This window comes from Aphelocoma coerulescens, chromosome 2, assembly GCF_041296385.1.
Source record: "Aphelocoma coerulescens isolate FSJ_1873_10779 chromosome 2, UR_Acoe_1.0, whole genome shotgun sequence".
NCBI lineage: Eukaryota > Metazoa > Chordata > Aves > Passeriformes > Corvidae > Aphelocoma > Aphelocoma coerulescens.
In genome coordinates, this window is record NC_091015.1 from 51,043,208 (window position 1) to 51,060,265 (window position 17,058).

Genomic DNA, 17,058 nt, shown 5'->3' on the forward strand with positions numbered 1-17,058 from the left:
ATGGGTTAAAAGAAGTCAACTTCACCCAAAGCTGCCCAGGACCGAACCACCCATGCAGTCCAGAGCGTGGAAGCCTTACTGTGGTTGCCCTGGCCCTGGGGCATGCACCACCTCCCACACAGGCAGCTGCCTGCATGCTCACTGCTGCATTGCTGTGGGCAGAGAGGGTTTCTGTGTTTCTTTTTCCTAACAGCAGACACTTCTTCCCCATGGCAGGATGAGTGATGCTGTTCCCTCTGCATGTGCTGTTGGGAGCAGTCACCAGCTCCGCTTCCCTTACCTTGTCATTAAGCAGCAGAGACATTGCCATTTTGAATTCAAGGCTCGAAGACAGTATGATTTTGAGTGATAAAACTAGAGGGCTCTTACAGCAACACAGCTTCCAGAATGTGATTCAATACTTTTGGGTTTAGACTAGCAGAAAGTGGGAAGAGATCAAACCCCATTCCTGGAGGAAAAGAGCTGCTACTTCTCACCAGAGACTTATCACACACTGCAGCTGAGATGGGAGATGCTGTCATTGTGTGACGGGTCTCTCTGGAGGTCCCCACAGTTGAACAACAAGAAGTTTATTTGGAACAATAAAGGAGTAAACTAGATGTGTTGAAATATAGCAAAGGGAGAGGTTATGGAGTGCAGGAGTACTCTCCCATGTGACACCCTGTGGATGTGCAGCAGTTCCCAGGGCATTTGGGGATTTTTAATCTCCAAGAGTCTTCCGCAACATATCTCCAGAGTTACGGTATGTGCTGGTCCACATGGCTGTTACTATGGAAACCATTATTCTGACATAGTGAAAAATAGTCATGTAAACCCCCTGAAAAGGCTTAAGCCATTTGCCATTTATCAAGGAATAGGACTGTCAGCGGGATGTGTATGGGGATAGCAGCACCTTTTCCAGAAGACTGTCCTGCTCCGTCTCAGCTGAGGTTGGTGGGCACCTACAAAAACCAGCACAAAGCTCTGCCTCCTCAGACCTCCACCAGATCTTGCATCTGCAGTGGTGAGATTCAGCTGGAGCTTTGGAAATGAAACACAATTTGCAGAGTTAGCAGCTGCTTCAGTCCATAGCTCTATTCACGTGGAGAAGCTGCTGGCTTTCCTGGAGAGCCCTGGGACACATGCTACCACAGCCACACATCCCCAGTGGCAGAGAGACCAGGGTAAATAGAGTTTAGGGAATGAGACCCTTATGCAAAGGAAGGAATTTAAGGTTTAGTCATCTTAATAACAACTTCACTGAAGGCATATGGTGGGCAATACATTGGGATGTTGAGTTTTTGGCATATGCCAGAGTTCTCTAAAATTGAGCTTTTCTTCCCAAACTGACAAAATTTTTAGCTGAATTGTGGAGACACCATACATTCAAAGTACTAATATAGACCTCAGACATCTTCCCAGCTCTGCTTTTTTTGTGCTATTCCAGACCAGGAATGAACCAGACTATCCAAAGCCCCTGCCCCAGACTCTGCAGACAGAGCAGCAGCAGGGACAAAGCTGCAGTGGCACAGGGTGGGCACCTGGTGCCAGCCTCCCTCCTGAAACCCAGACCATGTCCCGGTGAGTAGAGGAGTTTTCCTGGTGTGAAGTGGGTATCAGAGTGCAGCTGGCTGGATTGCTTTGCACATCATCTTTTTCGAAATGGTCTCTGACGGCAAGAGCTGCGTGCATTAAGCTTGCATGCGTGGGCAGTGCTTTCCTGCTAATGCATGGTTGGTGAACTAGGTCTAATCAAATGCAACATAAAAACTCATTTATTGAGGCACAGGTACTTAGCCTTGTTAAGGAAGGAGGCAACTGTTTGTCAAAGAAGCATCATAATTTTTGGAATTTCCCATATACATAAAGACAAGGAGTATGACACAGCAGTCTCTGCTGCTTTGGCTTTTAAGTAGAGAGAATCTCCTTAGAGGATAGGTTATAAAATTTCTCTGAGTAGTTTATGTGATCTTCAGAGACTGCTTGCTCCGTTCTGTTGTTTACATCAACCTTTGAGTGAAAGTCATTTAGCGTTGGTTGTTTAGCCTAGTGATTTTTATGCTTTGTGGTGCCACTTCACTGCCCAATGGGGATGTTTTGGCCCCTTTTATGTGCTCATTTGAGGCCTGACTGTATCCTGTGAGAACTCTTGATTTTTCTAAAAATACCCTTCTAATATACCTAATATGCTTTTCAGGTCACTTGTTTAAAACAGTAGCTGTGAACCAGCCTCTCTTCCTCCTCCTTAGTGTCACCTCTTTCTCACTGTGTTAAGATGCCTGAAGACTCTTTCTGTATTTTCTCCCTCCTGCTGTGAAGCTTTTATAGCACTGAAATAAAACCTGACTCAGGTTTGTGGGTACCAAAATTCAGCCCCACCTACTGTTTGCTTTGCAATGCTGCCTGAAATATCATTTTAATTTCACATTAGTTGCTTGCCAAAGAGAAAGCCCAATTAAAGAGATGAAGAGGAAATCTGTTAATGGCACTTTTCATGAGGAACACCACAGTAACAAAGCAGCATGCATGCGAACACAGAAAGTGAGAGATGCTGAGCCCTACTGTGCCTGTCAGCTTGGCTGTTGTATGTAGGGAAAAAGAGAACAAAATTTACAAGGCTGCTAGTCTCTGAAGTGGTACATGAGCTGCTGGTGAGCCCAGGAAGGAAACAAAAAACCCATTCAAAACAATTGAAGAACAGCGTGGATGTGCTGAGAAAATAAACCCATCATATTTAAATTCCAAAGGGTTCAAGGGTGAAATTAAATACTATTTGCTTAGATATAAGAACCACTTTTGGAATAAAAACCCCATAAAAAATTTCACAAGAGACTACAGCCCAGCATTTCAGGTTCGATAGACTTTGCTCTTTTTTCCCCCTCCCATTGCTGAGCACAGTGTTTTATTAACGTTATAAAACCAGGCCTTTCAACAATTCTAATGGGGTATATTTGCAGGGTAAACTTCCCCTTCTTTACGATAATACACAAGTAGGAGAAAGGATCTGTAAAGCACCAGAAAACTCACCCACAGAATGCACAGGCCTCTCTTTTGAGGGGCTGTCCAGAAACCTGGTGAGCACCTATTTTTCCATCTTAGCAGCCAGGACTGGGGTTGACATGAAGATGAACTGTAGGCGCTCATTAAGAATAACACACAATTTAAAACCTATATTGAACTATTTATTTTGTGCATTCACCTTTGTCCACCTCAGCACGTGCCAGCTGCTGAACAGAGCAAACAGAAATTGGTTCCATCACCTGAAGCTGACAGTCAGCTATTCAACCTGCAATCCACCTCAGGAGATGACATGATCAGGCTTCTCAGTGACAAGGAGGAGTGTTTTATTTTCAGTAGCAGTGCTACATTATGGCCTGCATTAATTTGCTAGGAAATCACTTTAGAAGAGCATAGAGGGTGATGTAGAGCTGTAGTACAATACCAAAATACCAAAAGTACCTCTGAAGTGGGATGTTCCCATGAAATTCTTTAAAAAAAGTGAGCTAAAAATGACCTGTCTCCACATATCATACTTGGAGAAGTATGGAGATAGTCTATCAGGTCACCTGGCAATGGATATTAAGCATTAACATATTTCAAATGTTTATGTGTATTTACTGACAGAAACGGAATAGGTCAAACAGGTTTCTGGCTCACAATAAAAGATGAAATGGGGTTTAATTCCATATATGAATAGCTGCTCATGTAAATTGGTGTGCGTGCATGTAGGGGTTGTTGGGACTATTTCCTTGATGACTTCTGTTTCTAAAGAATTTTGTGCATTGCCCCATGAAACAAACTCTGCAGAGAAAAGTTTCAAGCTTTGAAACAAGGTTATAAAAAACAATGAGATTACACAGAGCACACAGTTTGTGTTAGCAGAGAACAAGTTTAATTGAAAACAGTGTTCTTGCATGTTGGATTCACAAATTCACAATGCATGAACAAGAAACATGATCTAGCTTGTCCTCTCATCAATGACAAAAAGCCAATGCTAGCCTGCTTCCACAGGTTGCCCTCCTAAGGTATGAATGAGCCTCCCATACACCTCTTACATTGTTCATGGTATTTGACTTTTTGCTAGAAGAGGAATTCAGGGCTACTTGTGATGGAAGTCCACCTGAACAGAAAGATTAGGATGGGTCCAATGTAACCACTATTGTCACCTTTCATTTGCATTTCCAGGCTGTCCCATACTATTTCAGATCTTGTGTATTTCCTGACTTTCCCCTACCCCTATCTCCCTGCCAGCAATAATATATCCAGGATGGAATTTAAATAATTTTTACTGCTATCTTCAGTCAGATGGGTTAGGATAATGAAGGAAATTTTCAAGAAAACCTTCATTGGTTCTATGTTACCTGAATCGTTTCTCTCTGCACTTCTCCACTCTTCACTTTAGACCTATCTAGTGGTTTATATCATACAAGGGAACAGCCAGACACACCTGAGAGCATAGAGCCACCTTGAGGGGTGGGAGGAAATGAAAACCCAACAGAGAAAACCCTGTCCTGAGACCAAGAGCACATGCCTGCTTTCTGAGATCAAAACTGAGCAGCGTTTCAGTTTGACTTAAGGGATTGTATACGGTGGCCATCAGCTGTGTGCCAACTTCCATGTACATGACCCAGTTTTGGATGGAAAGCACTCTTCTGTAACCCACTCCTCTCAAACTAACATCACACTGGTGTTGTGGTACAAAAGAGGAATCAGACAAGAGCCTGTGCTTCAGATCTGAACTGCATGGCACACATTACAGGGTCACTTGGTTTGAGTGTGCCTCGCTGTCCTTCTACACTTAGGAATTTATGAGGCACTCTGCTTTAGCAATGTTTTCTCTATTTTAAGGACTGCAGTTGTTAGTACCACTTCTGGATGACCCCACCGTTTATTTTTCATTCATCACAGCACACCTAGGGCTGGTTTGGTATCAATACCAAGGAGTCCAACTTCTTCCTGGTATGTATAGGACCTTTTACAGAGAATATGTGGTTGGGTGTTGAAATAGGGAAGGGATCAGAACAAGTCACAGGCAAGGACCACAGATGCGACTGTCAGAGAGAACCACACATGGAGCATGCAGAGGGGGTTTTTTTCCTGTATACCACAGCTTAATGAAAGCTACCTGTTCTTTAACATTCATATGGCATGTGAACGGGCAGTGACCATACTGCTGACAGTGCTGCCCTATGCCTACTGAAGCTTTGCACTGCACAGCGACGCAGGGTTTCGGGGCCAGACCCACAGAGATATTTAGGGGCCTAACTTCTATTTCAGACTTCAGTGGGAGGCTGGTGCCTAAATAGGAGTTGAGCACCTGATTACCTTTGCAGGTCTGGGCTTGCGTGGAAGCAGCCAGGAGGTGCTCCACGTCCCCTTCCTGCCCACAGGAAACGCTGCTCCTCTCCAGCCGGTGGTCGAACCGTGGTGCGGTGCAACCCTGGTGTTGTGAAGTAGCCGTTCTCCAACTGGTGACGGCCTGATTCACAACACCAGCTGCTGCACGGCACCTGAGGGGGCACCTGGCCAGGCTCCCTGCTCCTGGGCTCCTCTGCGCTCTGTCCTTCTCCTCTGCAGTCCATCTTCCACACCATCGAGTGCTGGAAAGCAAAGTGACAGGGTTAGATCCATCGATCCCACGAGTTTTATACCCCTGTCTGTTTGAAATACAAACGTGTGAAGGGTGTATGCCTCCAAGAGAAAAAACAAAGAAACAGAAGTGGCAAACTGGCTCGGCACTCAAGATCTAAGGCTTCGCACAGGTGGCCATTACAGCGCAATGCTGCAAACGTGTACAGTTACAATGCTGCAAACATGTACAATTACACTCCTGCAACTCATTCCCTGCACTTGTCTCATGAGAGCTGGAGGCTGGAAGGTGGGGGAAGCAACCTAGAAACTCAGCCAAGCCCTCAGAGACATGGGAGAAGCAGTCTGCTTTATCATGGGTGCCAAGATATTGTCAAAAGGAGAGCAGTGCCCAAGGGACCACTTGGCTTCCTGAGTGCACCACGGCCATGAACCTTCACACCCACACCCTATCTACTTCTCTGAGGTGGCTGAGACAGCAGCACGTGTGGTCCATTCCCAGAAGCTGCCCAGCGCATTGGCATTCAGGAATGTTCTCCCCACCCCACAAATGTCCGAGCCTGCAGGCCCTTCATTCCCCTCCAAGGCACCCATCCCTCAGGAGCTCTCAGAAGCTAAGGAACACAACCCGCTGCTGACCAGGAAAAACAAGTTTCTTGTAAAATCACAAGAGGAGTTACAGATTCGGGGACACAAGGGAAAAAGAAATCGCCCTCGCCTGTGCAGGACTGACACCGGTGAGCATGCCAACCATCACAGCATGCACACAGCGTCTCTCGAGCAGCACGAGGGCTCGGGGTTGCAATGCTGCAGCACTACAGGAACGGTCTTGGCGAGGCCACAGCTCCAGGTGGTCCTGCAGCTTTTCAAGCAGACAAAAAGAGGTGGAAACAGACATATGGTTCTTCCAGATTCCCCTTAGAATGCTGCACCAGTGGTACAATGACTCACTTGTCATGGTTGGGTCATTCTTAAGGGGTTGCCAACAACTCCTTATTGGGTTAACTAATCTAGGCACTTGTGAAAAATAAGCAAATAATAAACTTGATCTTGTGTATTAGAGACCTTCCTCAGCAACCAAGCTCCAGAAGAAGGCAGAGTTTCTGTGAGTTAATTCAGGACTATCCCTGGGATGAGGACTCATTGAGGGAGTCCTTCAGCACATTGGATAGAAAGAAAGTGGTATGCAGCCTAGCACAACTCCAAGGAGAACTGCTGGTTTTTAATAGCTCTCCTGAAATGGGTTGGATTTGGAGGTATAGGAAGCATCCCCGCCCCCCCCCCCCCCATGCCCATTGCCCAATTTAATCCAAGGGAAACTTCATGCCTTGTCTTTCCCCTGCAGAGAAGGGAGATGTGTATAGTCCCTGGGCAGAGAAGTGAGTAACATAGGCACTAGCAGAAAATATTCCAGAGAGACAGGTTCTGCAATCTAGTTGCTGTAGGAAATGGAACTAAATTTCTTAACACCTGTGCATGTGTACACACTTGTGAAGTCCCAGTCATGTTGTACTAACAGAGCTTTTATTTAAAGAGCAGTTTCCAAAATTTTAACATGTTGAAACAAACAAAAAAAAAGAGTATTTATATTTTACATGTTTCTATTATTCCCATCAGCCTTCAACTCTAAAAGGAAGAACCAGAAAGCTGAACTTGTGTTGTGGCTGGTGCTGATCAATGGTGACACGCTAATGCTGGATGAAGGGGAATCATCTCACCAGCGCAGATCTTTCACTGTCTGTGGTGGCACTGAGCACACTTGATGAACCACATTGTGTCACACACAGATCAATGCCAAATACTTTTAGTACATTCTCTGTTCCCTGGGAACACTAAAGTCTGCCGCTAGTACTGTGCGTGGGAAAAGGAAAAGCAAATGGTATGAGCCTTTTTCAAGGTTGTTGAAATCCTTCTGAATCCTTTAATACAATCTGTGCTGAAGCATATCAGATTACTTAAAAAAAGCACACTACCATATATGCATTGCTTGTAATCTGGAAGAAGCAAATTTAAAGGCCTTTTCAAGTTAAAAAACAGAATTATATGTTGTACAAATGAGAAATGAACGCTTAATCTACTTTCTCTCCCCTTAACACACCAGAGATAGAGGTTGGTTTTCTGCTTCTTTACCCCCTTGGTTAAATAGTCCAATGGAGTCTTAGTGTACATCTAAGTTTTTTAATATTAATATTCTCCCACTTTAACTTAATATGATTTTATTTAGTCATCTACTGGCAATAGCATTCATGTTCTTTGGCACTACATGGTCTGAAAGCTGTTTTACTATGTCAGCTCGATTGCACGTAGGGAAGTGTAGAATCTCCTGAACAGCTGAGGAACACACAGTGAAGAAATGGCATTCTCCCATGGCCAGCTGGGTCAAGAAGCCCTGAGGAAAACCACCAAACCCAAATATTTACTTTAGGATAACACTAGTGCATTAGGAGAAGAAAGTCATCTCCTATAAATAGGAAAATGAACTTCTCAGTTTGGGGGGAAAAAAATCCGCCAACACAAACCCACCCAATAGCACAGATAATCCTGCCTAGGAATTAGCATTTCTCTGTGTGTGTGTATACATATATACATATATATATATATATCTATATATACTAAGAAACAGGAGAGAGTAATAAGAAGCCATGCCAATGAGCTGGTTTTTGTACACTGAGTTGCAGGGGGTGAGCAGGACTTGGGCGTGGGGTCAGCACTAGACTCGGGGCATTAACTGCAACCCCACCCTGAAAGGTTATTATCGCCCTTAATATCCCATGCAAATAGAATTTCTTGCTTTGGTCACAGCAGTCTATTAATTCAGCCCTCTTGTCTGGTACATCTTTATCCTCTGCAGGTTAATCCTGCCAAATTCCCTTGCTGTAGTACATGTCACACAGCATATAATATCCAACAATGCAATTTTGCTAATCCTGTTTTATCAGCTTTGTTGCCTTGTCTGGTCAATCCAATAGCGAAAAACCGCACATAAGGTTTTTGCCAAGATCTCCCCTCTCTTTTGCCCCTCCACCCCCTCCCTTTTGTATGGTTTCAATTAAATAGTTTGAGAGCAGAACATAGCATTTGGATATCTGCCAATGTCCTTCAGAAGCAGAATGTCAAGGCACTTAATTATATAGGTCTCCCAATTCTTTCAGGCGCCCCACCTACCCAGTCAGCTGAATTTACTAAATGCAAGTGTAAAAAATCAGCTCAAATCTCCTTTTAAAACACTCCCCATGCATTAAGGACTTGAAGATGGCTGAATAGCGACATATTTATCGCCCATTATCTTACTAAAAGATTAAACAAATGAGTAAAGACTGTCTCATTAACAGTTCTTTGTTGTCTTGTTTACTGTTTAGTGGACTCATTAACATTAATTATTAGAAGAGGAACATCAATTATTGCAATAACCTTTGTTAAGCCAAGCAAACTGACTGCTAAACAGCAAACGGATCCTCGTTTACCAGGCAGGATTTGCATGGACAGAAAGAAGAAAAAGAAAAGATCCCCATAAAATCCTCAACAGCACTCTAAAGCAGAAGAGATCCAGTGTCGCTTGTTAAGTCTGGCATCAGCGGCACGTCCTGCTCAAGAGCTCTAGACAGAGAATAAAAGGGTGAGTAAATTCTGAGGTTAACTCCACAAGACTTGCTTACCCAGCTCTAAGTGGCGAGATGTGAACAAAGGGATCCCTACTTCCTCTGGCGCTTGCCAGGCTGTATTTATTACACTAATTATTTTAACGCAGGGAACAGCCCTTTCTCTCCCTCGTCATCAGTGCAGTGCATATGCTTGTATAAATATAACGCAGACTGCAGCATCGATTTCAGGATTCTCCATCAACACACTGCTAGAGCTGACTGCTTCACTGCCTCAGGTGAAGGGCATTCTTACAAGATATTATGGCTCAGGCTTTTTTCCTCCTCCCTTTCCCTCTTCCTCTGATTTCTTTTTCCTTTTGAGAAAACCAATCCCAGGTGGAGATCTCCTCCCCTGCCAGAGCAGAGATTCGATGTTGTAGCAGTATTTTAAAGACACCATATATTTCAGCATCTCTGGCAGGAGTTAAATACCAGCAGTAGCACATCCATTATTTAAAATACTGTGAGGGAGAAAGCTGAGTCACACTAAGCTGGATCTGTCACCTCTGACACTTCTTCTCAGCCTAAATACAAGTGCTAGCCTGTGCCCAAGAACAAAACAAACCTTTGCAGAAGGACCCTGAGCCAAATCCAGAGGTTTAAGATTATATTTATATACAAATAGAAACAAGGGCAGCAAAGTGCTACACTTTATGCAGATGCTTCCACAGTTCCACGCAGTGAGTGAATACACAGATCTCTCCTTACACCAGCCAGGTTTTAGAGAACAAACGCTTGCAATTCCGAGCAGCTGCCCTGCGATGGCTGCCCCATGCTCGGCATCACCAGGAGCCTTCCTCTTCACCCCCAGCCCCAGCAGCGAGGTCCACCAACACCTTCCCCTTGCTGCCCCTTGAAGTACGTTGACTCTGTCTGCATCTCCCCACTAATTAAAATGTGAAACAATTAAGCTGTTTGCTAAATGAACGATTCTGGCCCTACAGCCTCCTGGCCAGAGAGAGAGGTCCGCAGAGACAGCATAGCCTGTTACCTCGGCACGAATTTGTGCTGACAGGACAGTCCATCCGTCTTCACATCTTTGGACAGCTGTGCTTACCTAGCAGAATGTAAACATCTCTGAACTTTGCTTACTGGATAAAAGGAAGCACTAGTTTCCTATTGCATTTCCTCCTACAAGATCAATCATACACACATGGGCCAGACACAGCATCCCGGTGTTTGTAATTAATCTCGTAAAGGAAGAACATCTCCTCTCAATCGATTGCTATATTTGTATGCAGCCTTCCTGCAAGGGAGGGAGTAAAAGAAAATAAAAGCCAGTAGCAGAATAATAATCAGCTGATTTCTTCATAAAGGCTGGTACATGCTTTATATGCACAGAAAGATGCTTTTTTAGGTGAGCTTATTCTCTGTTGGAAAAATCACCTTGTAATCAATGTAAATCATTAACATTGAGGACTGCAGGATTGCCTTTGGATGTCCTGATAGCAGGACTCTTTGATCATGACAAAATTCAAAAGGATTTTCTGGCTTTTTTTCCAATGTTTTCACCAAAACAATACATGTGTACTTCAAAATAATCTTCCAGATGCTTCATTGTCTCTTGCTAAGTGTCATTGATTGCAGACAACCTAATGGAACAGCACAGAGTCTCTGTGTTCACTGCCTGGTTTGCTCATAGGAAACTCCTTCCCGCCAACACATCTGGTCACGAAGGACATCTTGTTCATGTTTTCCTTACTGTGTATGGGGATGTTCAAAATCCAGACTAAGGAAATATTTATTAAAAAAACAGCAAACACCCCCACAGCACAACCTGCTAGATCATCCACTTCATGAAGCAATTTCCTGCCCTCTCAGAGAAAGAGGTGTGTGCAAAGTTACTGCCCTTCTGAGGCCGACTAAGCCTCAAATTAGTGGGCAGAGGGAATCAAGTGCACAGTGTTTAAAAAACAAAAAAGGGAAAGTGCTTTTCAGCAGTTCCAAGGACCCACACCTGCCTCTTTCTACTGTTTTGGATCCATCTGTGTCATTGGACAAAGTGCACAGAGCTCACTGACATTTACACTGGGCCAGAATATTCTTTATAATGAGAAAATAAACAGTCTCTGGGACATGTTCAGATGAAATGTACACTTCTGATAGGCACCATACTAGTCTAGGGTGCAGCTGCCCATTTTGATTTAAGGGAATAATATGAAGATTTGCTTGCTCAATGTAATATTGAGACAAGTCAGCGTCCTCTTCCCCATTAAGCAAACAGCAGCAGGACAAGACTGCTACTGTTCATGACAGAGCTCACTCCATGGTACCTCACACAAGCTGCTTTAGAGGGTCTAATGCTTACATGATCAAATATTCAGAAATATTGAATATTACTTGTCTGAGAGGAGAAAAAAACATCCATATATTTTAGGAAACTGATTTACAGCAATAGAGAACAGTGTCAGTATAATAGCACTTTAAAATAAAATGCAGGTGTGGTAATTATCTCCCTGATTGCCAACACTGCAGCCCCATCTGCAAGGCCTGTGAAGACCTGGAAGCACCTTCTTCCCATCAGCATCCCACCATTGCATCAGGTAAAAATGCAGTCCTTGCTAAATACTCTGCTGCAGTACAGCCTCTTTCAGGACAGAGGCTGATCATTTTTATTTTGTACTGCTCCTTTTAAATTTAAACATCTTTTATCTCCAGAAAAATGAAAGTTTTGCCTCAAAGGAAAAAGGATCTCAAATATCCACAAAAAACCTAAGTGTACCATTTTCTTTAAGTGGACTCAAATAATGCAGTCTTCACTTGGATATATATATATGATTTTCATAAAGAATTGGATACCAACACATCCATTTTAGAATTTCTTTATTGGAAAATACATCTATGTGGTAACAAGCAGGCTTTCATCTGGGAAATCTATAGCCCATTACCAGATTGCCCGTTCACTGTTCATAGGAATTGCCAGCAAAACCAAGTTACAAATCATTGCTTTGAATCCTCTCACCTCTATTTATCTGTTCCCAGCATGACAGAGGGATAGCACCTGGACCAGTGGTGCTGGCTTCTAACCTGACGTGATGGACACTTCAGGAAGAGTGTTTGAGTGGCCAGCGCCTCGACTCTTCCTCCCTCCCAGCCGCAGCAAAGGGCATCTTGCCTCACTACCAGCAAGATTTCCACAGCTGTGGAAGGAGAGAGATTTCCACAGCTGTGAGGTGGGGAGTGGCTTGGACACGTGTGTCACTCTTAGGATGCCTCCTCTCTGCCCCTCCTTTATCAAGAAAGTCCGGATGAAAGGTGTAAAGATGCTGTTTGCCAACACTGATCACTATAATTAAGGCACTGTTCAAACATTCAGTGTTTGATAAGGTGCAAAGAAGATACAATCCCATCACAACTCACTGGCCATGTAAAATACAAATGTGGTCCATACTCCACTAAAGGACAAATGGTAAGCCCAGGGCTGGGTACTGAGTGTTAACCTATGCCTTCTCTGTGTGCCTGTTTAACAGGAGATTTCAGACACTTGGCTGACTTGGAAGTTTTGATGCCTCGCCAGTTGCCTCGAGGCTGCAAATCTTAGAAGATGATATTTTTCTGTGGCGTTTGACTTTTCTGCCTGAAGCCCAGAGAGCTGAGGAGCAGATAAAACACAGGTGAAAGTAGCCCACTACAAATGATAATTCACTGCATGTTCGAAGTAAAACTTGCATAGAGTGCAAAAGGAAGGGAATTTTCCTATTCCCGTTTCCTTCATATCCATGTGACCATCACTGTCCTTTGCCCCTACCTGTACTGCTCTCAGGTCTGGAAGACCAGTAAATGCAAATCATTCTTCAGGAAAAGAAGATCCCAAACTCCTTTAAATTTTATCTGCTGTTTGTTATGCTTTTTTCACAACTAGCTACCCTTCTGTTGCCAGACCCAGAGAGGTTGGAGACACACATTTCTCAAAGCCGGCAGGAAGACAATAACAATTAACAGAATTATTCAGTTCTGTTGAAGCCAGATAAAACCCACGATCTGCATAAGAATTCAAAATTATATCCCGAATGAAATGTGGTTTCTGGTCCCAGCTATTTTCTCCTAAAAAAACCCCCCAAACAAACAACCAAACAAAACCAACCAACCGAACACCAACCCCCCAAAACCCCTCAAAAAATCCCCCAAACAAACAAACAAATGAAGCAGCTCAAAGCAACTCCGAAGGATAAGTATGCAAAAGCTTCCCTTTCCTTTGCAGAGTCACACTACAACCTATGTTAGTGCAAGCCAGCTGCATAAAGCCATCTCCTCTTTTGTTATCAAACCACTGAGAAAATATGAATCAAAGTGGAAATACTTCAGAGATTTCCCATTAAAGCTGCAGACTTGACAGAGAATCACATATGGTCAGTTGTACCACAAACGCAAAGTCACAGTCCTAAATCCAGCTGGTCTCCTTCATCAGAACAGGATGCGTCTGTCTAGCAGTAGTCACTGAAAGAATGAAGCAATCTACGATCTGGAAGATAGCAAGTTGGAAGGAGGCATGTTTGAGGATTTCAGTTTAATTAATAGCAATAGATTTTATTATCCTCTGCCTCCAGTTTTGCTCTTAGTTCTTTTCATATTTGGTCTCTATTAATGAAAAAAATATAATCAGGAAAACTAAGCATAAAAGAGTTTAATCAAGCTTTTTTTTTTGGGGGGGGGGGGGGGAGGGGTGGGAAAACCCAAACAAACCAGAACAGCAAACCTGCAACAAAAAAAGCAAGACCACCATGTATTTTGGATTCTTACTATACAATATTAATGTCTCTATGGGGGTGTGTGTTATTATGACACTAATTTGTTTAACACAAACAAGCATAAGTAGCTGAAGATGAAAACCAGTACCTGAAGACATGGCTGACAAAACATACTCATGTGTGCAAATGGGATGCTTGGGAATAAAGCTAATCTGGGGTTATTTGCACAAATAAGAAGGTTTTTTTCCCTTCCACAGAAGAGCTAGCAATAAATCATCACCACAGCCTCCTGCAATGTTAACATTAAATTTTTCTCTGTGTGCCTGTGTGCAGGCAGCTTTTGTTAGCGTTTGTCTACAAAATTATAATAGGTGTCTTTCCTTGTGCACTGGCTTGTGTGATAGCGGTTTAAGAGACAAAACCAAGCCCTGTGTTTAATATAGTGTTATCAGAGGCATCTCCCTTGGGGAGGTGTTATGGCCATCTAGCAGACACCTAGATGAGATATGTGCTTCTTTGGAGAGATACTGCTACAAAGCATTTGAGAGAAAAAATGGATGCTTAGTTAATAGATGCGCATAATTACTAATCTGCAATGCTCCTTAATGGGAGATTTTGACAGGCAGTTTTGAGAGGTATCATAAAGATGTGCAATAGTGCTGCTGAGTTTGTAACTCATTCCCCTGGAATCCTCCAGGCTTAACTTTTATTAGCTATAATTTATTTTTCTTCTACCTTCAACAATTATTTGGAGAATCCAGCCCATTGCTGCCCTTCCCTCCCAAGGAAGCATGTTAGAACAGAAACGTGCTTCCATGTTTCCCTCATCTGCACATTTCCACATCATGCTGGGCACACGCACTGCATCACAACTGAGCAGGATTGGTTCTAGTGGAGGGGAACGCTGCTCCTGTTATGAGAGAGGTTAATGTAAAGAAGGTACTACAGAAATGAAAAGGAGTTAAGTTAGGAGTTAGGCTGAGATGGGGTGTTAACACAGCAACTCTTCTTGGGAGGCCAATCGCCCTAACTCAGGCTGAAAGTATATGGGGAACCATGTTTTGCTCTTAGTATTGGAGCTGCAAAACCGTATGTACCAGTTGGGTGTCATGGAAAAGACCTGAAACTCAGAGGCAAGTGACTGGCTGTATTTCCCTTTGCCCTGCCTCTGCATCCCCTCATGCCAGCACAGCTGAGGGCAAGATTTCTGATTCTTGCTATTCCTGTCCTGGAGAGGCAGGGTGGCCTGATTCACCGCTCAGCTGGGTTTGCTCCTGTGATTTCAGGGGATGGCCTAGATGTGCTGCAAGGAATTAACCCCTCACCCTCCTTCCTGCACATGCCATTTTGTGTGAAGTGTAATATCGAAAGAAACCACTACGACAACATGTCTTGCTGTGAGTGAGAATGATCAGCACAAAGCACAAAAAGCCCAGGCCCCGCTTGCAGACTGTTTTGAGTACTTTAAAGCAGCCTACATATGGCTTTTCTCCCTGTCCTTCCTTTGGATTTCTATTGTACCTGGGCACCCTTTCAGGAGGTGATCATTCTTACTAAAATCCCCTCATTTGCCTTGCTGTCCATCTAATATCAAAGCACACCAATGCTTTGAGGAAGCAGCCTAGAAGCTCCCATCTTAACAGAGCAAAATGTGACTGAAAATGCTCGTGAGATCACGCATGTGACAGGTTAATGTGGACTGTTTTTGAAGGTGAAACGGAGGCGTTGAGGGCCAAGGGCAGCAAGTGGCACGCTCCCAACTGCAGTTCATGATGAAACAGGCCACTGGGTGTCTGCGGCTTTTCAGAAGCCCTGTCATGCATTGCAAACATATTTTGAAAGGTTTTATAAACAAATCCAAAGGAGGTTATTAAATTCATCATTCTGTGTGCAGAAGGCATGAAAAAATTGTTGTGAATCGGGTAAGTAAATAGAAGTCTAACAGCAAATAATAAAATGACATAAATACAAGAATGATGACTAGATTGCTGTATTTTGAGTGGATTTCAGACAGATGTGAAACAGGTGGTAATTATTTGCTACAGAGTAACTGCAATTTACTTGAATTAACTGCATAATACATTTTGGCCAGAAATCCTGGTATTAACACAATGATTTCTAAACTTCTTTAGGGAAAAACATCAGTTGTGTTTCAAGTTGCATTTCACCACGGCACTCATATTTTTTTTATCCTCAATAAAATACAAACATTAAAGCAGCTCTCTAAGGTTATGCAAGCAGCCAGGGCAGCAACGAACAGGAGCTCTGGGCAGAAAATGGACACTGGCTCCATGCAAGAGCTCCTTTCCTGTGGATCTCACCCCAAAATGCCAACACAGAGGAGCACACCAGGTCTCCTGCTGTGCTCAGAAATTTCCCCCTGGGCAGCCCCATGGACCAAGCAATGGCCTTGCAGGGTAATTTCTGTGGTTCTGCTTCTGTCATGGACGTACCTACTACATCTCTCCTGGTTTCTGGCACGTAAACTAATTAGAATGATGTTTCAGAGGAAACTTCCTCTTGGATTTGGTACACAATTCTTTCAGCGCAAAATGATGAACAATCTTAATTTCCTTCAGACGATCCCGTCAGCTGTATTAATAAATTAAAAAGCCAAAAATAAGAATAGCAGTGTCTGAAACTCCACTGGCAAAAAAAAAAAAAAAAAAGAAAGAAAAAAAGCATTAAGCAAAAAGTATTAAAACTACCATGCAAGGCACGTATTTGTTATATTTAGCTTTTTTACCCTAAAGGATGATAATCCTAAAGTGGAAGGAAAAATCACTGAAGTGCTGAATCACTACATTTAAAAAAAATGTGTTCTTCATCGAGCAAAATGTACCAGCCATGTAGCACTGATTCTGCGTGCTTTTCGCCCTACATTAAAATACTTACTGAACTGAGAGAGATTAAGGAAAACCTGACATCTTCCCAAATGCATGCTTCAGAGGAGCGGGGAATTAAATCAGCATTCCTGTACTCGGAAGTCGGTATTCAAATTGTTCTGTGCAAGGAGTGCTCTATGTGTTTTGATAGCCCAAAGTGCCATGACTGCTGCAGGACACAGGCATTACACGAACATCAGATCCTGAACCGCCTGCCTTGTTCAGGAATAAGGGCAACAGAGCCAACCTCGGCGATGCCACTCACACACGTTAGAA

General features: G+C 43.4%; 1 protein-coding gene and 1 long non-coding RNA gene across 2 annotated transcripts in view; both read right to left on the reverse strand.

Moving 5' to 3' along the window:
• The window catches only part of TOPAZ1 (testis and ovary specific TOPAZ 1), a 339,264-nt gene that overhangs the window by 75,598 nt on the left and 246,608 nt on the right, over window positions 1-17,058 (reverse strand). The window lies entirely within an intron of this gene.
• The window catches only part of LOC138105728 (uncharacterized), a 62,601-nt gene continuing 51,065 nt past the window's right edge, over window positions 5,523-17,058 (reverse strand). The window contains exon 4 of the long non-coding RNA XR_011148646.1: window positions 5,523-5,579. This is a non-coding gene — a long non-coding RNA (uncharacterized lncRNA). The remainder of the gene's footprint in view (window positions 5,580-17,058) is intronic.